Raw genomic sequence first — 26,280 nt, 5'->3', positions numbered from 1 at the left:
GGTTACTAAACACTGTTTGCTTGAATTCAAAAAATGGATTATCTATTATCCTTTAAAGTGCAATTTGTGTGAAGGTTTAAGTAAATCATAAAACAAAGTATCTTTTCAAATAAATCAATGACAATAAGACTATGTAAGATTTATTTGTGTTTATGTTCAGTTTTTTGAGATCATCATTTCTTATAGATGTTAAATTTATTTGTGTTGTAAGAAACCCTCCCTTGTCTTCAATTTATTCAATGCAAAATGTAAGAAGTTCTCCCTATCTGATGGATCCCATTAATATTTTCTCTTGTCCCTTTCCCAAAATACTCTAATTATAAAGTGGTAATTTGGGGTTTACGTGGATTGTTTGAACAAACCCAAATTCTAAGAAGTGTCCATGTTAAAACTCACAAAAGATATCCACCATTTTTGAAGTTATTTTAGGGCCAATCAAAAGCTTAGGTTGTATTCTAAACTCAACCTTGGACAATGCTTTTGGTCAAATGCTCTTATTAAAATGGTGTAAATGAAACTGAAGCAACAAAAATGGAATAAGAGACTGGAAAGTACTTTGGGATAGATAAAATATTCCCTGCATGTCTGTTTCCCTGTTGCTCTCTTTATGTGGGAATGAGGGATCAAAACACAAAGCACACTTGCTGCCCTGATCTGAATATTGCCACTGTTGCCCTGCTTTCTTATTCAGGTCTTAGAACTATTAACAACTCAAAAAGATGCTGCGGCAGGGGGAGGCAAAGTTGCCATTCATATTCAAACTCCTTGCTGCATCATTTCCCTCTTAAAAAGACTCTCTTAGATGGGAATCTGCACAATGACAGTTTCCTGCCTCATCAGTATAATGTGGAAGTAAAAGTGTGCATGGGGTATGTGTCAATGGGAAAAGCCTTAAATATGGCAGCCAGCTGCAGTCAATTTTATCAGATCTTCTGAACACTGTTGATCACAGATTTCTCCTTTGTCTAAAATATCTTTTTGAAAATTTTGAGTGAGGCTGAGTAAGGTTCCTTGGCTGGTACCATTAACAGATGGAGGTGGAAAGAGTGGTAATATTGGTGCTTCGGAGGAGGGGAGGGTAGGGGAGGGTGGGGAGGGTGGGGAGGGGAGGCAACAAATCCTCCAGTAGAAAGGAAGGTCCAGGTGGTGGTTGTAATATTGATGAGCCTGTTATAGAGGGCAGAGTGGAGCTGATGAAGATGTCAATGGAGAACTTATCCTATATCCTGAGTTATTTGACTCGCTGTACTTGGCCAAGTATTCTTCACTGCTTTCAAATGCGAAGTATTTTTTATTTCTTCCATCCTAAAATCTTTCTTTTTCTCCTCTCTTCTTCAGAACCACAGTGAGACTTAGCACTTGTCAGTCTTAAATACTGGAGAATCAGTTTCTGCTCTTCAGTTAGCCTCTTCTCTATGCATTCTTGGGCAATTTTCAATGCCTCTTTTAACTTTATTGGGATGTTAAAATACAGATTCTCCTAATTGGCTAATAAAACATCATTGAATAATGGCATAAATAAGAGGCGGGAGACCATAGACATACCTCTCTTACAGGCATCCTGAGCAGCAAAGCTTCTGGCCACAGCCACCATAAACTCAGATGGTACATGAAGGGATATGTTCACTGGTACTCAGTCAGGGGGCCAACCATAAGGCATTTCATAAAGTAAGTGCCTGAGGCTATGGACATCTACACTCTCTAATTCATTAATTTTCTAATTGTGAGAAATAGGATCAATAGAAGGAAAGGAGTCCCAACAAAGAATTCTCAAGATCCAGCAAGTAGCACGTGACATCCTCCAGCATCACAACAGAATAATGAAGATGTCTATAACCCATTTTTCATGGAGGAACTTTAATGCCTCAAAAATTTGTCATCCAAATGTTTTCATCTGCTGGAGTTCAAAACCATGAATATTCTTAGGGCTTCAATATTTGTTTAGGAACAGGTCTTTTGGTTTTGCATTGTAAATGAGGTCCTTGAGTGTTTCTTTTTCATTAAACATCCTAATGACCAAAGCAAAGGATTCACTGGCTGAGGTGAAGGTAACTAGGTAGATGTGATGATGCAAACAAAAAGGAAGCAGTTTGACTATCCATTGAAACCTAATCTGTCAGGACCAAGGTCAGTCCAAACTTAACAGTTATTCTTTTGGCTAGTTCTTACTCTTCATTAAAAAACAAAAACAAAAACAAAAAAAAAACCCTCTTCTCTATTCTTCAACTTATATCTTTCAATGGTTCTACCACCTCTATTTTGGTTCTGATTGAAAAAACACTGAAACCTGCTGCAAAACAATTTCATCATATTTAGCAGAATAGTTGTTGAGTCTAAAAATTTCTTAACCAGTTTATAATTCAACAGTACATAATTTGTGGTAATTACATTGAAATAGTTCTGAAGTCCTTTCTGTCTTTCAACTGTGAAGTCATAATCCATATTGCCAATCAATATTTTGAGAGGAAGAGTTACACTCAGATCTAAAATCTGCCACCTGTTTTCAATGGAAATTCCTTTTTTTCATGAATGATGTATGCATGCAGGCTCTGGCTCACCACGATCTTCACACTCAGTGGTCATGTGCTGTCCTGTAGCACCTTGCAGGCTAGTGACTTCTCTAAGAATGCCATAGATAAACAGATTAATTTTTAACATATCCTAGAGGCAATTAGGAGAACTGGATTTTTTAATAGGGGAGTGGCATGATCAGATACATGTTTTAGGAATATCAATTTTGATAACTTTGTAGATGATGACTGGGAGAGGGAAGAAACCTGAGTCAGGGAGATCAATTAGAAAGTATTGAAACAATTCAATTTAGAAGCAACCAGGGTCTGAATTATTAATTATGGTTTCAGTTGAGAAATGAGGAAAACAGTGAGATGAATTTTCCAGGTAGAATCAATGACAACTAATTGGTTGTGTGATGAGTAAGAGTGAAAGGCTGAAGATGACTTAAGGTTCCAAACTTTAGCAATTGGAAGGAGAGTGGTGACCTCTATTAAAAAGGGGAAGATAAGAAGAGAAGGAGTTTTCTGGGAAAATATAATGAATTCTATAATTGACACATTGAATTTGAGATGCCTATGGGAAAACTGATATAAAATGTCCAAAATGACATAAAGAATGTGTTGATCAGGCAAATGATGTAATAAAGAGCCGAAGATCAAGAAAGGGGTTGGAGCCAACTACAGACTTAGGATATCATATCATATTATGTCATATCATATCATATTGTATTTATTATATTATATTCACTAGTACCACTCTGACCGGATTGCCCATAACGACCCCCTCTGAAAACAAACAAAACTCCCTTGTTAGCATCTTACTGCTTCTTCTTACATCCCTCAAGATATTTAAGAGAAAGTCATACCTTCTTTCCTAGTTCTATGCTTGAAAACAAATTTAAGTTGGGGATGTTGCTTCTTTTTAAGAACCAGGTCAATTTTCAATTAAGAATGTTCTGCCCTGTTAACAACTAAAAACTGTTTCCTTAACCTAATTACATGGACCATACTTTAATTTTATTATATTCATGGTTCTTATTGAAGTTGATGGAGGTGCTTCCTTAGTCAAAGAACTAAACTCTATTTATTTCAACAAACAAGTTTTAAACACTTACTATGCTAACATTACTGTCCTAAGTGTTGAAGATATTAAGAAAAACAAACAATTCTTACTCTCAAGACATTTATATTTTACTGAAATGGTTGTGGCATGTTTTCTTATTGTTACCAATTGAAATAGATTAGTTTACAAAGTTTTAATCGTGTCCCACCAGTACCCCTACCAAAAGCAACATACCCAAACCATAACAAATCAAGCTTACTTCCCCCAAATAAAGTTGATTGCTCCATGTCCTATATTTCTACTACTGGTATAACCATTCTCTCATTAAATTATCAAAATAGTGCAATTTTTGACTGTTTAAATACCAAGTTCTAACATTTTTACCATGGCAACTTCTTTCTCATCCATCCACTTTTTTATCAACTACATGGTCACTGCCCTAGTTTAAGATCTCATTGCCTTTTACTATAACAATTTCAAGAGCATCCTAACCCTTCCCATCTCAGTATTTCTTAACCACAAACCATCCTTCATATTCCTTTATATAACCTTCTTATTGCTAAATTGGACATGATATTCTACTTCTCATATCTCTGCAAAGGTTTCCCTTTGTATTTTTAAAAAGATGGTACAAAGCCTGACATTCAAAACCCTCAATAACTAATCACCATTCTACCTTTTTATGCTTATCTCATATTACTTCCCTTCTCATACTTCATATTGTAGCCAAAGAAACAGGACAAATCACTATTTTTTTTCAACATTTTTATCTCTTTCTTGCCTTTGTTCATAACATGCATTATGTAGCTCCTCTTTTGACTCATAGTCTGTTGCAATCCAGCCTTCCTTCAAAATATAGTTCAACGTTCCTCTCAGTCATTCTGAAAGCAGAAATTGTCCTTCCTTAGTTTTCTCATGTCAAGCATGAAGCAATCTTTGGTCATTCTCATACAAAAAGTTCCTTCCTTAGACTATTTGTTTCATCTTTGTAGAGTATCTCATGTATCTATGATGCTTATTTTGTAATAAAACTTTCATATCTGTCTTACTTCTCCTTCCATATTGTAAGTGTATTTAGAGAAACAATTGTGTTTTATTCAACATTTTATAAAGACCAAAATTTAGGATGCACTAAATAAATGTTCTTTGAGAGAATGAGAAAATGAATGAATTAATGTTTGCAAAGCACTATCATGTAGTATAATGTTATCTATGTTTAGAATCAGGGTAGATTTGATTTCAAATTCTACTTTTTACACTTATCAGTTGTGTACACTTTGGAAAGTCATTTAACTTCTCTGAAATCTCACTTGTCATATTTGAAAAATGGGGATAATTATACCCATAGTAGTTACTTTACAAGGTCATTCTAATTCAAATGATATAATGTACTTTTTGAACATTAAAATACTATATAAATGTCAGTCATCATCAACCAGAATTTTGTCTTTACAAGGTCTTTTTAGTAGAAAATTAATTATTATTTATGTCAATAAGTACATTGTCTTCAGCATTGTGAAGGTGTTTACCCTTCAAATTCTGAAGTACCTTCAAATCATAATTTATTAAATTGTGTTATATTGTTTTACTTTTTAGTTGATTTCTTGCATTCTAATGATTTGTAATTTATTGTACATATGTACAATGTGTGTATGTGTGTGTGTTCTTTATATTTTTAGGATTTAGAGCTGAAAGGGACCTTAAAAACAATTTCATGCACCATCCTTATTTAATAATGATGAAATTAAGGACCTGGCTTTTATGTGACCTCATAAGATCATAGACCTAGAACTGCAAGAGATACTAAAAGTTGTTGAATATTATCCTCTTATTGCGTAGATGAGGAAATGGAACTACAGAAAAATTAGTAACTTGCCTAGTCACATAGTCATTAAATGTCTATGTCCAATACCCTATTTACTGTTACTCTATATTGCCCATAAGTCAGACAAGCTATAGTTAGCAGTGTAGCCAAGATTCAAACTCAAGTCATCTGGATCCAAATTCAAAGCTTGTTTTTCCAACAACATGATCTGTCAAAATTTCTATCATGATCATCTATTGAAATCTTGTATGCTGGCACTTGAATAGGCAATGTTTGGTATTACTATTGTATTGCTCAATATTTGTACATCTTGTGGTTCAAAAAACACATAGTACCATACTAGGCATATGGTTTCCCTTCAATAAATGCTTATTGAATCAATATTATTTGAATCAGAACAACCTCCTGGTCATAATATACAAAATAGAATACCTTCACAAAATGACAGAGGGGCTAGAGAGATGGAGTGAAAGTCAGATGCTGTGTTCTCTTTATCATATATTGTTGGACCTTTTCAGAAAGAAACATAGGGAAAAAAGATTAGTCATCTCCAATGTGGCACAACTGGAACTTTATTTCTCACTTCAAAGGAATTGATTATGGCTTCTTGGTGTTATAGCAATGTCATATTTCCAATAAATAACCTTAAGATGTGACAGTCTAGAATGCTGAAAAAGAAAAAAAAAGTGTTATTTCTGTTTACTACATCTTCAAAAATGAAGGCAATATTCACCTTTTAAACTGGTATTCTGAGTTCCAAAATGCATGCAATTAGACATACTTTTCAATAGTTTAGAATAGACTATTGTCACATTAAATAAGAACTATGATATCAAATGGTTATGATCTTCATATAATACTGGGATCACATTTTGCAAACTCTTCTCCCATTGCTAAACTTAATTTTGGGTAAAGCTTTTATTAGCTTCCATCCAAGATCTGGGAAATTTTGAGAGAGAGATAAGGCCCATAAATTGCATGTTAATAGCATGGAGCCAATCCCTGGGCATATATCATTAAAATCAAATAATGAATTGTGTTAGAGTATTTCCTTTGGAAAAAAAACAGAAGGAAAGAAGGAAGAAAGGAAGGGAGGGAGGAAGAGAGGGAGAGAGGAAAAGAGGTGAGAAGGGAGAGAGGGAGAAGAGAAAGAAATAAAAAAACAGGGAGAAACAAAAAAAGAATTTAAGAAGGAAAAATAGTTTTACATATGAAAAATATAAATAAAGCTAGTAGAAGTATTGTGAGTATATTTAAAATGGAAAACATAAAAACTTGAATCCAACCTCCTGCAACTCTGGTGGTGAGGGAAGGACATCTTTATTTAAGGCTATTTTAAAGTCTAAGTTTTTAACATAGCACCCTGTCTAAGATCAGTCTCCCAAATCATACTCAGCTTGGCAATTTGGGTCCCCAGAGGGTGACTGATTACTGATCTATTCAGAGATCTAGAGGTAATCCAAACAGATCACAGCTTCTAATATTATCACTCACAAGCCCCTATAGTGTGTGCACCCAATAGCATCTATATTGTCACAAGTAGTTGTCATTAATTACCTTGTGAAAAGAAATATTAACATAGAAGGTATATCAAGGGCAAATTCTCCCCTCATAGGATCATAGATCTATTTATATTTTTAAGATTTTGTTATATTGGGGGGGGCGGAGCCAAGATGGCAGAGGGAAAGCAGTGATTGTCTTGACCTCTCTTCCAAAAAGCTCCAAATACCTAAAAAATGGCTCTAAACAAATTCTGAAGCAGGAGAACTCACAAAAAGACAGAGTGAAACAAATTTCCAGCCAAAGACAGCCTGGATGGTTGATCAGAAAGGTATATCACACTGGGCAGGGAGAAGAGTACAGCACAGCATGGGTACGCATGCTGCAGCGACCCTGGAGCAGGCCTCAAAGGACTGAATTGCAGGCAGCTATGGAGATTTCCAGACTTCTCAACCCACGAACTCCAAAGACAACTTAGAAGGTCAGTGGGAAAAGTTTGTGAATGTGGTGAGAGAGGAACTAGGTCTCAGCACAGCCTCTGGGGCAGTGGCTTTTTCCTGAGCTTCCGGCCCACAGACTGAGGGGGAATAGAGTGGCTGATCAGAGGGAGATTGCAAGGATCTCTTTGCCAGTGCTGATGCAGGAATCTCTTGCTTTGCCCATGCTTGGATCTGGGTCACAGTTCTGAGGGGTGGTCCTGGGGCGAGGAGGAGAGCTGGTGTGGTGGAGCTTGTTGTGGTGGTGGAGAGAAAACACCTTGCCCCTTATCACAGCACCTTGGAAGAACTGAAAATTTTCAGGTTCCTAGAAGTACCTCTGAAAACAGCAGTACAAACCCCTGAAGCTTCGGACAGTACATTGTCCACATTGGAAACAGACTTTTAACTTAACAAAGAGTTTAAAACTCAAGTAATTGGCCAGAATCATGAGTAAGCAACACAAAAAAAGTCAGACTATATTATCTTACTTTGGTGACAAAGAAGATCAAAATATACAACCAGAAGAAGACAACAAAGCCAAAGCTCCTACATCCAAAGCCTCCAAGAAAAATAGGAATCAGTCCCAGGCCATGAAAGAACTCAAAAGGGATTTTGAGAAGCAAGTAAGAGAAACAGAGGAAAAACTGAGAATGATGCAAGAAAATCATGAAAAACAAGTCAACAGCTTGCCAAAGGAGACCCAAAAAAATACTGAAGAAAATAACACCCTAAAAAATAGCATAACCCAAATGGCAAAAGAGGTCCAAAAAGCCAATGAGGAGAAGAATGCCCTAACAAGCAAAATTGGCCAAATGGAAAAGGAAGTCCAAAAGCTTACTGAAGAAAATACTTCCTTAAAAATTAGAATAGAGCAATTGGAAGCTAGTGACTTTATGAGAAATCAAGACACTGTAAAACAAATTCAAAAGAATGAAAAATTAGAAAACAATATGAAATATCTCATTGGAGAAACAACTGACCTGGAAAATAGATCCAGGAGAGAGAATTTTAAAATTATTGGACTATCTGAAAGCCATGAGCAAAAAAAGATCCTTGACAGCATCTTTCAAGAAATTATCAAGGAAAACTGTTCTGATATTTTAGAACCAGAGGGCAAAATAGAAATTGAAAGTCTCCACCAATCTCCTCCTGAAAGAGATCCTCAAAGGAAAACTCCTAGGAATATTGTAGCCAAATTCCAGAGTTTCCAGGTCAAGGAGAAAATATTACAAGCAGCTAGAAAGAAACAATTCAATTATTGTGGAAACACAATCAGGATAACACAAGATTTAGCTGCTTCTACATTAAGGAACCACAGGGCATGGAATATAATATTCCAGAGAGCAAAGGAGATTGGATTACAAGAATCACTACCCAGAAAAACTGATCCTTCAGGGGAAAAAATGGTCATTCAGTGAAATAGAGGACTTTCAAGCATTCTTGATGAAAAGACCAAAGTTGAATAGAAAATTTGATTTTCAAATATAAGACTCAAGTGGAACATGAAGAGGTAAACAGGAAAGAGAAAATCATAAGAGGCTTTTTAATGTTGAACTGTTTACATTCCTGCATGGAAAGATGATATTTGTAACTCATGAGACCTTTGTCAGTATTAGGGTAGTTGGAGGGGAAAAAATTATATGTATGTATATATAGATATAGATAGATAGATAGATAGAGGGCACAGGGTGAGTTGAAAATGAAGGGATCATATCTGGAGAATAAAATTAAGGGGTGAGAGAGGAATATACTAGGAGAAGGAGAAAGGAAGAGGTAAAATGGGGTAAATTATCCCACCAAAAAAAAAACAGAAAAGAAAAGGCTCTTACAGTGGAGGGGAAATGGGGGAAAGTGAGAGGGAATGAGTGAATCTTATTCTCATAGGATTTCACTTAAGGAGGGAATAACATACACACTCAATTGGGAGTGGAAATCTGTCTTACCCTACAGGAAAATGGGGGTGGGGGGAAGGGGACAAGAGAGTAGGGGAATGATAGAGAGGAGGGCAGATTGGGAAAGGGAGTAATCAGAAGCAAATACTTCTGAGGGACAGGGTCAAAAGAAAGAATAGAATAAATGGGTGGGTGGGATAGGATTAAGGGAAATAGAGTTAGTTTTTCACAGCATGTCTAATATGGAAGTGTTTTACATAACTGCACATATACAACCTATATTTAGTTGCTTGCCTTATCAGTGAGGGTGGGTGGGGAGGGAGGAAGGGAGAAAATTTGGAACCCAAAGTTTTAAATACACAAGTTTAAAAAAATGTTTTCACATGCAACTGGGAAATAAGAAATATAGGAAATGGGGTACAGAAATCCATCCTGCCCTACAGGAAAATTGAAGGGGAAGGGGATAAGAGAAAGGGGGGGAGAGATAGAAGGGAAGGCAGACTAGGGGAAGGGGTATTTAGAATGCATGCCATCTTGGGGTGGAGGAAGGGCAAGATGGGTTGAAAATTTGGAACTCAAAATCTTGTGGAAGTAAATGTTGAAAACAAAAAAAAAAATAAAAATTACCATTAAGAAATAAATAAAAATAAAATAATGTGTTACATTAATAAAAGATCAATCTTAAACATAAAATAATATTATGTAACTATATATGTGTATTTTAAATAAATATTTGTATTAATGTGTTGAGTAAGCTGAATTTTTGGTGCAAATTTTTGAAAACCTGCAATCTTTGATGACACAACTACTTATAATTGTTTTTTAATGATATCATGAAAAGAGAAAAGAAAGAAAGAAAACCTCTCAATGCATGCATGCATAATCCAGAAAAATCAAATTCCTATATTGACCATGTGCAAAAAGAATAAAAAAAAGAGTTTCTTTCTGCCTTTTAAATTCATCATTCTCTGGCAGGAGATGAGTAATATAATTCATCATCTCTGAAAGCATAATTCATTTTTTTCTTTCTTTATCACAGTGGTTAGAGTTCTAAAGTCTTTCTAAATTGTTTTTTTTCTGTAATGTTATAATTATATGAATTGTTCTATTTCTCCCCACATTATTGTGTATTAGTTCACAGATATTTTCCCATTTTCTTCTGAAAATGTTCATTTTGTGCAGCTAAATAATATTCCATTACATTTATATACTACAATATGTTTAGCCATTCTCCAATACAACATGCCTTAGTTTCTAATTTTTCTCTATAATGAAAAAACTCATATAAATATTTTTGCACTTGTAGGTCCTTTTCTCTTTCTTTGGTCTCTTTGGCATATAAGCATAGATGTGGCATAGATGTATTAAAGAATAGGTTGGTTTAAGTAACTTTCTGGGCCTAATTCCAAATTTCTCTCTAGAATGATTAGACTAATTAGAAGACCACCACAAATATACTAGTTTGCCTGTTTTCCTGAACGCCCTCCAATGTTCTTCATTTCCTTCTTTTGTGATCTTTGTCAGTCTAATATGTGAGAAGGAGAATCTGAAAGTTGTTGTATTTTTTTAATATTATTGATTTAGAACATTTTTATAGGGTTACAGATAACTTGGATTGTTTTTCCTCCAAAAACAGCCTTTTTATGGGGGGGGTGGAGGGTGTCCATACCCCCTAGTACATGAATATAAAGTTTTGAGGAGTTGAAATCAAGGAGAACTGCCAATGGAAAGCTAAGTGAATTGGAAAGCCCAAATCCTATCCTCTCTAAAAGAAAGCTTTAGGAGGAGTTTAATGCTCTTCTAACTAGTCCTCCACTCAGAGAAGAGAACAGCCTACGTGAGCCAGGAAGGTGTGGAATATTCCATAGTTAATTAGCAGGTTGGTGATTAGATTTGAAGTGATTAGCTTATCCTGAATGGGGCATCTTATTCCATGAATTTGAAACCAAGCAGAGCTGCAAAAGTAAAGCAGACTGAGGGATAACTATTGGAGAATGGTTCTAAGTCTTATTAATTTGAATTTGTTCCTTATATGCTGTGGAAATGAAAACTTTGTCAGAGAAACTTGATTCAAAGACTTTACCTAGTTGTCTGTTTTCCTTTTAGCTAATGTAGATTTGTTTGTGCTTTATTGCTATAATCACAATTTTCCATTTTATCTTGTGTTATCTTTTCTATCATTTACATAGTCGTTAATTCTCCACAAAGCCTTGATATAATTTCTTTTTCACCTCTCTAGTTAACGATGTGCAGATGATAGACATTTAAATAACGGAGACTGGCACAATTTCCCCTTGGACACTTAAGGTTTTCAAGCTTCACGCAGCTGGTACAAAACGTTCCTTCCAACCTAAAGTTCACATTATATCCTGTACACTGTGCAAAATGTCTGATGAGAATGGGCTCTAACTTGATGTACAAAGTTAGCGAAGCATACATGTAGGGAATATGTGGTGCCATAGTTTTCTACAAATCCTCAGTACTGACAATATCAAAAGCCTTCATTAGATTGATGAAAATTGTATACAGACCTCTGTTCTGCTCTTGGCATTTCTCCTTGAGTTGTCAAGCTGCAAATACCATATTGACCATGCCTCTGTCCTTTCTGAAGCCACATTGATTCTCATATACTTGGCAATCTTCCAGGTGAAGGATCAGCTTATTAAGGAGGAGTCTGACAAGAATCTTACCAGCAATGACAGAGAAAGAGAGAGATACAGACAGAGAGACAGAGAGAGAGAGAGGCAGAGAGACAGAGGCAGAGACAGACAGAGGGAGACAGAGAGACAGAGACAGAGAGAGACAGAGACAGAGAGACAAAGAGACTAAAAGACACAGAGACTAAAAGACAGAGAGACAAATACAGAGAGAAACAAAGGAAGACAGAGAGACAGAGACAGAGACAGAGACCCACAGGACAGCCTACTTCCCTTTTCTTTATAGAGATGGACAATTGAGGCATCATTGAACTCCTAGGTAATAATTTCTTCTTGTCATGTAACCTAGAAGATTTTAGTCAGCTTTTGTATGAGCAGTGGATTCCCAGTTGACATTAGGTCTTCTTGTAGTTGTCTTGCCTTGGGGTTGGTGCTTTTGTTGAATGTAAATGTTTAGATTAGAGAAGATTAGTCTTTAATCAGTCCAGCACTCTGTGCCTGTTAACAAAATTTTAAATGTAATCTAGACAGGACAAGGTCTCTAACCTGTGAATACTGGGGAGCCCACACAAAGAGGCCTAGAGACAGAAGTGCCAGTAATCAAGTAGAAATTTAATTAATCAGTTTCAGAGTGAGGAATGTTGTCTATGCTGGAGTAAAGACCTGGTCAATATACATAAATCACAAGTGGGGAAGGAGGGCTAAGGTGGATTACAAAACAATTATTTCTACAGCTTGAGGGGTTTCCAGTGACAAGCCCACAAGTCCACAATACAGATGTTCTGGAGTCCTATGGGCACAGTATTATTTCAAGCCTTTTGGGGTCATTACTAAGTGGAGTGCAGGACTAGAATTCTGTGAAGGGAACAGGTCCTACAACCTTTGATTTGTTTCACTTAACGTACACAGGAACAGGAATGTAGTGATAGTGAGAGCTTTGTCAGGGGTTTGACGGATCATTTCAAGCTGCATTTTAACCTTCTGGTTGACAAGCCTGATGAATCAGTTCTGAGAAATCTAAATTATTAGTATATTCATTACACATATAATATCAATTAATATGAAAATCATAATTTCCTTCATATTCCACACATTACCTTGTCACTTTCACATCATGCCTGTCTCTTCTTACAATGACACAGTCTATTAAATGCCAATGTTTGAGGCAAGGATGAATCCCCAAAGTTTTTTTGCATTTAGGTAAATGGATGACATTGTTGGTGATGAGGTCATGAGCTGCACAAGTCAGTAGGAAGTGACCATTGCTGTTGCTGCTTCCAACTCTATTGCTCCCAAGGACTCCCTGCCTTGTCTGAGAGTCTGTGTCTACTCTGGCATTAAACTCAAACAGAAATATAAACTTGTTCTCTTTCAGCACATTGATGGTGAGATTCTCCAGATTTTCATAAAAATTTTCTTTGATCTCATCAGAGTTTGTCATGGTTGAGAACATGTGCACTGATTATAGTGTGGTGGTGTTTTCATGCAAGGGTCAATCACATTGCCATGAGTCTGTTGTTTACTCTTTTTGGAGGAATGCAAGCTTGTTGACTAGATTGGTTTTGATTGCAAAACCTATGCCAACTTCACAGCACTACCCATCACTATGGAATTCCAGAAAACAGTTATGTGACCCTGACTTTGGTAAATGAGCCTTCATTTGCCAGTCTTGTTTCACACAGGCCTGCTATTTAGATGTGATGTCTGCTGAATTCTCTCACAACAAGAATTGTTGATGTTTCAGGTCTACTAAATTTCATGTTGTCCATAAATGTGTGCACATTCCATGTACCAATGGTGAGTAGAATCATCTTCACAAAATGTTGGGTTTTTTTTGAGCTACAAATGTTTTTATTTAGTATTCTGTTTTTCCCAGTTACATGTAAAAAGCAATTTTAACATTCATTTTTTAAAAATTTTGAATTCCAAATTCTCTCCCTTCCCACTCCTGCCTCAATGGGAAGTCAAACAATTTGATATAAGTTATACATGTACAGTGATGCAAAACATTTCCATAATAGTCATGTTGTGAGGGAATAATTGCATTTCTCTCCATTCTATTCCCACTCCTGTTTATTCTATTCTCTCTCCTTTCACCTTGTCCCTCTTCAAAAGTGTTTTACTTCTGACTACCACCTCCCTGAATCTGCCCTCTCTTCTATCACCCCCCTCCTTTTCTTATTCCCTGTCCTCCTATCATACTTTCCTGTAGGGTAAGATAGGTTTCTATACACAATTGAGTAACTGGAATAGGAAAAGTAATAGGAAAAGAACCCACATGTGTTCTCCTCTCTAGCCTGGAACCAAAGTCAAACCTCCAACTTCCTGTAAGTGCCCACAACCAGGGGCCTTCTGCCCCACTACTTTTGCACTCACCAGGCATGTGCTGGCTCCTTCTTGTTCCCACCACTCTCCCCAGCACAGTTGTGTCTGGCATTCCTTGTCAGCAGAGGTTCCTTTGATCTTCCCTGGGCTTGGATGCCCAACTCCCCTTTCTATCCAGGGGGTATAAGTACTTGTAGCTGGGGCCAAGGCAGCCTCCCAAACTAGCTAACCCCAGAGATTGCCTCTTATTGTTAAAGCAGCCCCTAGCCTGGAGGTGTTTATTCTTCACAAATGACCAAACTTCATCCTGGAGTTTTTCTTCTGATCTTCTCTATTGTCCCTGGAAGACCTCTGTTGTGCCCCCTATTCTTATTTATTTTTACCCACACTTTGTTCAACCTAAAGTGCTATTTTGTCTTTTTTTTGTGGGAGGAAATCCTGATGTGATTATAGATAGAATTAATTTCTTCATCTGAAAACAGCCTGTTCAAATCCTTTGACCGTTTATCAATTGGGTAATGACTTGTATTCTTATAAATTCACCTCAATTCTATCTATATATATTAGAAATGAGGCCTTTATCACAGACATTGGATGTAAAAAAAATGTTTCCCAGCTTTCTGTTTCCCTTCTAATCTTGATTGTATTAGCTTTGTTCGTGTAAAAAAACTTTTCAATTTAATGTAATCAAAGTCATCTATCTTCCATTTCATAATGTTCTCTATCTCTTTTTTGGTCATAAATTCTTCTGTTTTCCATAAATTTAAAGATAAACTATTTGCTCTCTCAGTTTGTTTATAGTGTCAGCCTTTATATCTGAATTGTGTACCTATTTTGACAATATTTTGGTATGTGATGTAAGATGTTGGTCTATGCCAAGTTTCTACCAAACTGTTTTCCAGTTTTCCCAGCAGTTTTTTTTTTAAATAGTGAGTTCTTATCCCAGAAGATGGAGCCTTTGGTTTTATCAAAAAGTGGATTACTGTAGTCATTGACCATTGAGCCTTGTGTACTTAACCTATTCCACTGATATGCCACTCTATTTCTTAGACAGTACCAAGTAATTTTGATGATTGCTACTTTATAATAAAATTTAAGATCTGATATGGCTGGGTCAACTTCCCCTGTATTTCTTTTCATTAATTTGCAAGATATTCTGGACCTTTAGTTCTTCCAGATGAATTTTATTATTGTTTTTTCTAGCTTTATAAAATATTGTTGGTAGTTTGATTGGTATGGCACTGAATAAATAAATTTATTTAGGTAGAATTGTTATTTTTTATTATATTAGCTCAGTCTACCTATGAGCAACTGATGTTTTTCCAATTATTTAGATCTGACTTTATTTGTGTGAAAAGTGTATTGAAATTGGTTCATATAATTCCTAGGTTTATTTTGGCAGGTAGACTCCCAAATATTTTATATTCTCCACTGTAACTTTAAATAGAATTTCTCTTTCCATCTCTTGCTGCTGGTTTTTGCTAATAATATATAGAAATGCTGATAATTTATGTAGGTTTATTTTATATCCTGCAACTTGCTAAATTCTTTATTAAGTGATTTTTTTTCTTTATTCTCTAAGATTCTTTAAACATACCATTATATCATCTGCAAAGAGTGATATCTTTGTTTGTTCTTTACCTATTATAAATTCTTCCATTTCTTTTCTTCTCTTATTGCTAAAGCTAACATTTCTAGAATTATCTACTATTGAATAACAGTGGTTATAATGGACATCCTCATTTTATCCCTGATCTTATTGGCAATACTTCTAGCTTATCCCCATTACATATGATGCTTGCTGATGGTTTTAGGTAGATGTTATTTATCATTTTAAGGAAGACTTCATGTATCCCTATGGTCTCCACTGGACTTTTTTTTTTTTTAAATAAGAATGGGTTGTGTTTTGTCAAAAGCTTTTTCTGCATCTGTTGAGATAATCATATGATTTCTGTTAGTTTTGTTGCTGATGTGGTAAATTATGTTGATAATTTTCCTAATACCGAACCAGCCTTGCATTCCAGGTGTAAATCTTACCTGATCATAGCATATTTTTCTAATCTTAAGTTGCTGTAATTTTTTGCTAGTATTTTATTTAATTTTTTGCATTTATATTCATTAGGGAAATTGGTCTGTAATTTTATTTCTGTTTGACTCTTCCCAGTTTAGGTATCAGCACCATATCATAAAAAGAATTTGGTAGGACTCTTTCTTTGCCTATTTTCCCAAATAGTCTAAATAGTACTGGAATTAATTGTTCTTTAAATGTTTGATAGAATTCATTTGTACATCCATCTGGCCCTGGAGATATTTTCCTAGGAAGTTTATTGGAGGCTTGTTAATTTTTTTCTGAAATTGGGTTATTTAAAAATTTTGTTTCCTCTTTTGTTACTCTGTGCAATTTAAATTTTTGTAAATATTCATCTATTTCAGTAAGGTAGTCAAATTTATTGGCATGCAGTTGGAAAATAGTTCCTAATTGTTGTTTTAATGCCCTCTTCCTTGTTGGTGGATTCACCCTTTTCATTTTTGATACAGGTAATTTTGTTTTCTTTCTTCTTTTTTTAATCAGATTAATCAAAGGTTTAGCTATTTCATTGTTTTTTTTTCATAAAACCATCTCTTTTATTTATTAGTTCGATAGTTTTCTTAACTTCAATTTTATTAATCTCTATTTGGTTCTCAGTATTTCTAATCTGGTATGTAATTAGAATTTTTAATTTGTTCTTTTTTCTAACTTTTTAAGTTGCATGCCCAATTCATTGATCTAGACTTTCCCTATTTTATTCAGTTAAGCATCAGAGGTATAAAACTTCCCCTAAGAATCACTTTTGCTGAATCCCATAAGACGTCGTATGTTGTCTCATTATTGTCATTCTCTTGGATAAAGTTAATGATTGTTCCTAAGATTTCTTACTTGACCCACTCATTCTTTAAGACCAGATTATTAATTTCCAATTAATTTTCACTCTGTCTTTCCAAGGCTTTTTATTACATGTAATTTTTATTGCCTCATGGTCTGAAAAAGATGTATTTAATATTTCTGCTTTTATTCATTGGATTGTAAGATTTTTATGCCTTGGTACATGATCAATTTTTGTGTAGGTGCAATGTACCACTGAGAAAAAGTTACATTCTAATTTGGTATTTAATTGAGGATTTTTAATTTGTTCTTTTTCTAGTTTTTGTTTTAGTTGCATGCCCAATTCATTGATCTCCTCTTTCTCTATTTTATTCATGTAAGCATTTAGAGATATAAAACTTCCCCTAAGGACCACTTTTGCTACATCCCATAAGTTTTGGTATGTTGTCTCATTATTATCATTCTCTTGGATGACATTATTGATTGTTTCTATGATTTGTTTTTTGACCCATTCATTCTTTAGGATTAGATTATTTATTTTCCAATTAAGTTTTAGTCCATCTTTCCATGGCCCTTTATGACATATGATTTTTATTGCATCATGATCTGAAAAGGATGCATTTAATATTTCTGCCTTTCTGTTTTGGATTGTGAGGTTTTTATGACCTAGTACATGGTCAATTTTTGTGTATGTGCCATGTGCTGCCGAGAAAAAGTATATTCTTTTCTATCCCCATTGAATTTTCTCCAGAGGTCTATCATACCTAACTTTTCTAATATTCTGTTCACCTCCTTAACTTCTTTCTTGTTTATTTTGTAGTTATATTTATCTAGTTCAGAGACGGGGAGGTTGAGGTCCCCCATTACTATAATTTTGCTGTCTATTTTTTCCTGTAAGTCCCTGAACTTCTCCTCTAAGAATTTGGATGCTATACCATTTGGTGCATATATGTTCAGTAATGATATTACTTCATTGTCTATAGTGCCTTTTAGCAGGATGTAGTTTCCTTCCTTATCTCTTTTCATAAGATCTATTTTTGCTTTTGCTTTGTCTGAGATCAGGATTGCTACCCCTGCTTTTTTTTTTACTTCAGCTGCAGCATAATATATTCTACTGAAGCCTTTTACCTTTATCCTGTGTGTGGCCCTCTGTTTCAAATGTCTTTCCTGTAAATAACATATTGTAGGATTATGGTTTTTTAATCCATTCTGCTATCTGCTTCTGTTTTATGGGAGAGTTCATCCCATTCACATTCACAGTTATGATTACTATCTGTGGCTTTCTCTCCATTCTATTTCCCTCCGTTTATGCTTTTCTTTCTTCTTTCTCCCTTTCCGTCCTCACTAGTGTTTTGCTTTACCACTACCTCCCTCAGTCCCACCTCCCTTCTATTACCCCCCTCCCTTTTCTTCCCCTTTACCCTTACTAATTCTTCCTTCCTTTCTATCCCCTCTCCCTTTTCTTTAGAAGTTAGATTTCTGTACCTAACTATGTTATTCCCTCCTTGAGCCAAATCTGATGAGAGTAAGGCTCAAACAATTCTCATCTCCCTCCCTTCTTTCACTCTACTGTATTATGTCTCTGTGCCACTTCATGTGATGTAATTTACCCTTTTCTGCCTCCTTCTTTCCTCTTCTCTCAGTATAATCCCTTTTCACCACTTAATTATGTTTTTATTTTTTTGTCGTCACATCAAAGTCAACTTATACCCACACTCTCTATGTATATCCCTTCTAAATGTCATAATAAAGATACACTTCTCAAGAATTACAAGTATCATCTTCCCATGTAGGCATATAAACAGTTTTCCCTTGTTGAATAACGTGTTGTTGTTTTTTTTCTTTTCTGCTTACCTTTTTATGCCTCTCTTCAGCCTTGTATTGGAAGATCAAATTTTCCATTGAGCTCTGGTCTCTTCATCAGGAAAACCTGGAAGTTCCCTGTTTCATTGAATGTCTATCTCCTCCCCTGAAAGATTTGGCTTGATTTTGCTAGGTAGTTGATCCTTGGTTATAATCCACACTCCTCTGCCTTACAGAATATCATATTTCAAGCCCTCCTATATTTTAATATAGAACTACAAGGTCTTGTGTCATCCTGACTCTGCTTCCACAATATTTGAATTGTTTCTTTCTGGTTGCTTGCAAGATTTTCTTCTTGACCTGATAATTCTGGAATTTGGCAATAATATTCTTTGGCATTTTAAATTTGGGATCTCTTTCAGCAGGTGATTGGTAGATTCTTTTGATGACTATTTTACCTTCTGGTTCTAGGACCTTAGGGCAGTTTTCCTTGATGATTTTTTGAAAGATTCTGTCCACTCTCTTTTTTAAATTAGGGCTTTCAGGCAGACCAATAATTCTTAAATTATCTCTTCTGGATCTATTTTTCAGGTGTGTTGTTTTTCCAATAAAGCATTTTACATTTGCTTCTGTGTTTTCATTTTTCTGATTTTGTTTGATTTTTTTTCATAGAGACATTAGCTTCCTCTCTCCCAATTATAATTTTTAAGAATTTGTTTTTCTTTAGTTAGCTTTTGTACCTCCTTTTCCACTTGATCAATTCAACTTTTTAAGGAGCTGTTTTCTTCAGTGTACTTGTTTTTTCTATTCTATCAATTTTATTTTTAGAGGAATTGTTCAATTTTTCTTCTTCCTCTCTCATTTGATTCGTAAAATCTTTCTTGAACTCTTCCAAGAAGGTTTTTTTGTCTTGAGAACAATTCATATTCCCCTTTGAGGTTCCAGATGTGGGTATATTGACAATATTGTTCTTTCCTGATTTTGTGTTTTGATCTTCCCTGTCAGCATAATGTTTCTCTATGGTCATTGTTTTTATTTGTAGCCTTTTGCTCATGGTGTTTCCTTTTTCTGTCTTTTAAAGTTGATCTCTACTTCTGGAGCACAGAGGGCACTGTCCCACATTTCTTGTTCTGGCAGCTAAGGGTCTGGTTGCTGGTTTTGTGTGCTGGGGCCTCAGGTGCTGACAGCTGGAGGCTACAGTGGTCTGATAGTTTACCTGGTGCTGAGCTGGAGCTGGTGGTGTTGGCCCTTGCTACTCCACCACCCTGGGGCTCAGGAGCTCCTACTGGTTTGCTGGGTGGCTTGCTGGGATGCCTCCCATCCTGTGCTGGTTCCCTTCAGCCACAGCAAAAGGGATCTTTCCCGTTAATCACTCTAGCCTCCCAAGCTAAAAGACTGCTGCACCTCATCTTTCTGCTGGCTCCATTATTTCATAATTTTTCCTGGGGCAATATTCTCTGGGTTTTTCAAGGTCAGTAAGGGAAAGTAAGAGCAACTGACTGCTTACTCCTCCATCTTGGCTCCCAGAAGTCAAAACAGGTGACTTTCAAACACTCCATCTGTGGTCTGATAGTTCCAGAAGCAGGAGTTATTGCAACTTCTGGGGCACCAGATTCAGTCACTCCCAAGCCTGCACCTGGTTTGCTGGAGCCAGGACTGTGCTGGTGCAGCCTCTGCTGGATTGCACTTCTTTCTCACCCAGATCTGACAGACCACACCTGCTTCCCTTTTAAGTTGTCTTTGGCATCTGTGGATTGAGAATTCTGGAAACACCGCTGTCACCAGTTATCCAGTCCCCTTAGTCCTGCTTCAGCCTTGCTGGGGCCAGCTCAGTGCTGGCACAGCTTGTGCTGGCACAGCTTATGCTGGACTGTGCTCCTCTCAGCCTGGTGCAACAGAGCTTCCCTGTTGACCTTCCAGGTTGTCTTGGGTGGTAAATCTGCCTCATTATGTCTTTTTTGGGGGGGTGGGGTTCTGCTGCTCTAGAATTTGTTCAGTCATTTTTTAAATGTACTTTAAGGGGTTTGGGGGAGAGCTCAGGCAAGTCCATGATTTCACTCCACCATCTTGGCTATATCCCATGAATAATTTCTTGAAAGATGATGTTTAGGCTCTTTTTTTTGATGATGGATTTCAGGTAGTCCAATAATTTTTAAATTATCTCTCCTTGATCTATTTTTTAGATCAGTTGTTTTTTCAATGATATATTTCATATTGTCTTCCATTTTTTTGATTCTTTTGGTTTAGTTTTATGATTTCTTGATTTCTCATAAAGTCATTAGCTTCCATTTGCTCCATTCTAATTTTTAAGGAATTATTTTCTCCAGCGAACTTTTGGCCTTCCTTTTGCATTTGGCCAATTCTGCTTTTTAAGGCTTTCTTCTCCTTATTGGTTCTTTTATCATTTGGCCTAGTCTTTTTTTTTTTTTAAGGTATTATTTTCTTCAGTATTTTTTGTGTTTTCTTTACCAAGATGTCAACTCTTTTTTTTTTCATTATTTTCTTGCAACACTGTCATTTCTCTTCCCAATTTTTCTTCTACCTTTCTTATTGGATTTTGAAAATCCTTTTGGAGCTCTTCCATTATCTGAGACCAATTCATATTTTTCTTGGAGGCTTTGGCTGTAGGAGCTTTGACTTTGCTGTCTTCTGACTGTGTGTTTTGATCTTCCTTGTCACCAAAGTAAATTTCTATAGTCAGATTTTTTTTCTGTTATTTGCTTATTTCCCCAGTCTATTATTTGACTTTTTAACTCTTTGTTAAGATAGGGCTTTGCTTCCAGTGTAGAGGGTGAACTGTCCCAAGCATCAGGGGTTTTGTGCAGCTGTTTTCAGAGAAAAATGTCTAGGAACCTATAAGTTTTCAGTTCTTTCAAGGTGGTATGATCTTTTTTTAATTATTCTTATTATTTTTAATTTATTTTATCAATAATCACTTCCATATGCTTTTGAGTTTAAAATCTTTCTCCCCCTTCCTCCCCACCACCCTCCCCAAGATGGCACACAATCTGATATAGTATATACATTTATTCCCTGGCCTTTAAAGGGATTAAGCTCTCCTGCTGGGGAGCAGAGGGCACTGACCCAAGCTTCTTATGTTGGGAGCCTAGATCTTAGTCACTGGCTTTGTGTGCTGGGGCCTCTTATGTTGGCAATTGGAGGCTGTAGGGTTCTGGCAGCTTATCTGGTGTTGGGCTGGGATCAGCAAGGCTGGGACTTTCAGGTAAATCTAGGTTGCCTGCTTTTCATTTCCTTTAGCTTTGTTTAGCTCCTTTTAGATAAGTGCTGCCAGGTGTTTATCTACCTGGGGCCGCTTGCGGTGCTGCCTCCCTTATTTCTGTTTAGGCACTGGGATACTTCTTTGTTGAAGAATGCCGAGGCAACTGGTGGTTTTCTGAGCTGGTTTCCACCAGTTACCCCACCCTCACTGAGGCACTTGGAGGGACAGCTGTTGGTGTTTGCCTGCTTGACCAAAGTGGTCTGATCTTGAGAGGGCTGTATATTCCTCTTCTAGCCTGTGCTCTGATCTGTCATTACCTCAAGGACTCTTTTCTGCCTTGGAACTGTGAGGAGGGCCCTCATCCCTCCTCAGCGTCAGACTGACACTCAAGACTGCAATCCAGTTCCAAGTATGGGCAATGCAACAGAGTCATGTCTCAATGCTAGCAAAGAAACCCCTGTAATCTCCTTCTGAATCACTTGTTTGATCCCCTTACCAGCTGTGCTGGTGCAGCCTTTACTGGGCTGTTCTCCTCTCATCCAGGTCTGATAGACCATTCCCACTAACCTCCTAAGTTGTCTTTGGTGTCTGTGGGCTGAAAAGTCTGGAAACTTCCACTACTACCTCTGATTCAGTTGCCCCAAGACCTTGCTGGGTCAAGGTCTACTCTGACCCAACCTGCATTGGACTGCATGTCTCTCTTACCCTGGTGCAACAGACTTATCCTGTCAACCTTTCAGGCTGTCTTGGGCTAGAAATTTGTTTCACTATTTCTTTTTATGTGTTCTGCTCCTCTAGAATTTGTTTAGAGACATTTTTAAAGGCATTTAGAGGGATTTGGGGGAGAGCTTAGGTGAGTCCCTTCCTTTACTCTGCCATTTTGGCTCTGCCCCTCGCTGAAGTTTTTGTTCATATTTTTGTGTTTCAACCACAAGACGGGATCCTCACTTGCTGCTACAAGCAGCCTAGAGATGGGTGGAACACAATTTTTAGCATACCTATTTCTAGCCCCTTCCTCATAGGCCAAAACTATTATAAGCAGAAGAGAACTCATCCATACTTAAGGTCCTTTAAAAACAAGGCTTCTCAGACAACCAGGAACAACTAAGTCCCACAACTGCTTCAGTCCAGTGAGAAGATCACCCTATTGCCTGGGCTGTCTGAGTATAGGCAGTTCACAGTGTATGTGCACTTGTTACTTCATCACTTGCCCTTCACCATAGGACTTTGAGGCAGAAAGAAAAGATGGCAAAATAGTATGGGTGATGTATTTTGACTCATGCATAAATTAGATTTAAGTGAAGCAGAATTCAGTGAAGTCATTATCCAGTAGAGTGAAGTAGATCTGTGTACTCACTTCCATGCTTTTTAGCATGATGTTTTCTGTGATGTTGTTGGACACCTTCAACAAGGATGAAAACAGCATTAAGGTCACCTACTGAGCTGACAGTAAATTATTTAACTTGTAAAGGCTACAAGCCATAATGAAAGTGGAGGGAGAGTTGGTGTGTGACTTTTTGTTTAAAGATAATTACACACTGACTGCAGCCTCTGAGGTGGAGATGGAACAAAGTATGGATGAGTTCTCTTCTGCTTATGATTGTTTCGGCCTAACAATTGAAACCATAAAAGTAGAAGTTCTCCACCAGTCAGCACAACACTATTTGTGCATGGAATCATCAATTATAGCAAGTGGAGAAATTTTGAGTTCTGTGAATAAGTTCACTTACCTTGGCAATATACTTTCCATGGATGTACACATTGATAATGAGGTTGACATACACATTGCAACAGCTAGCTTAGTCTTTGGGAAGCTCTGAAGGAAAATGTGGGACTGAAGAGGTATTAGACTGTCTATCAAACTGAAGGGTTACAAAGCTGTTGTGCTGACCTCGTTGTTGTGTGCCCATGAAACCTAGACAGTTTACCAGTGCTGTGCCAGGAAACTGAATCGCTTCCATTTGAATTGTCTTAGGAAGATTCTGAAGATCACCTGGCAATATAGGGTTCCAGACACTGAGATCCTTTTTTTAAAATGAATACCAAGCATTCAAACTCTACTGCAGAGAGCATGACTCCAATGGGCTAGCCAAATTGCTCAAATGACAAAAGTACGTTTGCCTAAAAGATTATTTTATGGAGAACTCACAGAAGGCAAGAGCTCATATGAGGGTCAGAAGAAGCAATACAGGGACACTCTCAAGGTCTCTCTATAGAACTTTGAAATTGATTGTTAGACATGGAAGACACTAGCACAGGACCATCCAGCATGGTGAACTGACATCAAAGAAGACATTGTACTCTATGAGTAAAGCAGAATTGCAGTAGCTCAAAAGAAATTTGAGATGAGCAAATTTAGACACACCTACTATCCAAATGTTCATATGGACTATTTGTGTTCGACATATGGTAGCGTCTTCTGAGCTGGCATTGATTCGATTAGCATAGTAGGAAACAATACGCCTTGACCCCAACATAGTGATGTCATTTTGGTCTTCTTCCAACATGAAGAACAACATGTGGTGCTAAAGGGAAACTTTGCAATTGATGGTGTTGGGTTTTTGTTTTTGTTTTTGTTTTTTATGGTTTTTTGTTTGTTTATTTTTACCTTGAATGGATTCTTAATAAAATTTGCTTCTGGTTATAAGACCAATGATGGATAAAATGTTCCCTCTCAGATGGGCTAGATTCTTATAGAATGTGATGTCTCACCTGATGGATTAATGCACTGCTGAACTGGGTCAGACTAGTAGTTGCAGTTGCTGTTTGCATCTCTGATGACTAATGGATCTTGCATTTATGCTGGTTATCAAAATAGTCAGTTAAGATGAAGAAAGAAACACACACACACACACACACACACACACACATACACATACACACCACAAAAAAAGAAAACCTAGAGAGAAATCATGTATCCATGAATTCTGATGGTTGTATTAGGGGCAGATAGGATAGCCATTGTCTTTTTCTTAGGATGTGAGCCTTTCTAGACTTTTATGAAGCTAGAAAAGAAATGCACAGAAGAGGCAAGAGAGGGGCATATCAATTCAGTTTTGGAACCTGAAAATTCCCTCTGTTCCTCAGGCCTCTTCCTCTATTGATTAAGTCCTTTAACTTCTATTTTGAGGAAGTATTCAGACTAGCCTAATGCTCATTCCTTCAACTCCACTCTCAGATCCACTAATGATTTTCCAAACTTCTCCTCCATGTCTCAGCAGCCTTCTCACTTTGGAAGATGCCTCTTCCTTTGAGGTTTTCTCATCCTCAAAAATCACTCTATACCTGAGGCCCCATACATTGACTGTTGAATTTCTCTCATAACCTACATTTTGAGAAATTACCTAATCCTATTTCAATGCTCAATCCTTCCCTCATTTCCTGGTTCTAATTCTGACTCTTTAGACTTTTCTTCAATACCTTGAAACAGGTACTCCTCCTTCCTACACAGTTTCAACTTTGTTTCAAGTGTTTTCTTCCATTATAATGTAAATGCCTTGAAGGCAGAGACTAGCTTTCTTTTTGAAGAATTTATATTCCCAGCACTTAACACATTCCCTGGTATATAGTTAGGGCTTCATATTTTTTTTTAATTGTTGACTTTTGTAAGAGAACTCAGTTCTGGTTTTGTTCTTTCTGATTCATCAGCCTTTAGCAATCAGACAACAAAAAGGCCTCCCATAACCACATAACACCAGCCCTCCCTGGAAATAGATCACTAAGCCTCCACTTTTTTATTGGACCCTTGCAGGAAGGTTACATACAATCTATATATCCAACATGTTAGCAAATCTGATTATAGACCTGTTTTCTTCTTACAGTAAGTTTTCATGTAATAAATATTATTACTAATATCTCTACACCATTTTCACACTTTTCTTTCTGTGATTCCCAAACTCTCAAATTCAAAGCAACATCAGGGCTTTGAGCCCTAGTAGTTATATCCAATAAGTGCTCAACAATGAGATGATAGAGCACCACTCCTTCACATAGGAATGAACTCTTGATTACCCTGAAAATGGTTGCTAGGTCCTTTCTTCAAGTGCAGAAACTTACACTGTCTCCTTTTTTCATATACCTTTTTTTTTTACTTTGTTTCAGAGCATTCAAAATTGTAATTTGAAGACATTATTTCTTGAG

At 36.7% G+C, this 26,280-nt stretch overlaps 1 pseudogene; it reads right to left on the bottom strand.

Annotated features, from left to right (window-relative positions):
• Positions 1-891: 891 nt before the first annotated feature.
• On the bottom strand, positions 892-2,633 carry LOC114029912 (annotated as a pseudogene).
• Between the last annotated feature and the right edge of the window lie 23,647 nt (positions 2,634-26,280).

The sequence above is a fragment of the Vombatus ursinus genome, unplaced genomic scaffold (assembly GCF_900497805.2).
Source record: "Vombatus ursinus unplaced genomic scaffold, bare-nosed wombat genome assembly UNPS02014942.1, whole genome shotgun sequence".
Classification (NCBI taxonomy): domain Eukaryota; kingdom Metazoa; phylum Chordata; class Mammalia; order Diprotodontia; family Vombatidae; genus Vombatus; species Vombatus ursinus.
This window is presented reverse-complemented; position numbering and strand designations above follow the sequence as displayed.